This window comes from Neophocaena asiaeorientalis, unplaced genomic scaffold, assembly GCF_003031525.2.
Source record: "Neophocaena asiaeorientalis asiaeorientalis breed wild unplaced genomic scaffold, Neophocaena_asiaeorientalis_V1.1 scaffold619, whole genome shotgun sequence".
NCBI lineage: Eukaryota > Metazoa > Chordata > Mammalia > Artiodactyla > Phocoenidae > Neophocaena > Neophocaena asiaeorientalis.
This window is the reverse complement of record NW_020174367.1, coordinates 293,766-294,121: the sequence shown is the minus strand read 5'-3', so window position 1 is coordinate 294,121 and position 356 is coordinate 293,766.

The following is a 356-nucleotide window of genomic DNA, read 5'->3' as shown; positions in this document are numbered from 1 at the left end:
GCCTCATCCACCAGAATACAGGCACCAGTCCCCTCCACCAGGAAGCCTACACAACCCACTGAACCAACCTTAGTCACTGGGGGCAGACACCAAAAATGATGGGAACTACTAACCAGAAGCCTGTGAAAAGGAGACCCCAAACACAGTAAGTTAAGCAAAATGAGAAGACAGAGAAACACACTGAAGGAGCAAGATAAAAACCCACAAATGAAGAGGAAATAGACAGTCTACCTGAAAAAGAATTCAGAGTAAGATAGTAAAGATGACCCAAAATCTTAGAAATAGAATGGACAAAATACAAGAAACGTTTAACAAGGACCTAGTAGAACTAAAGAGCAAACAAACAATGATGAACA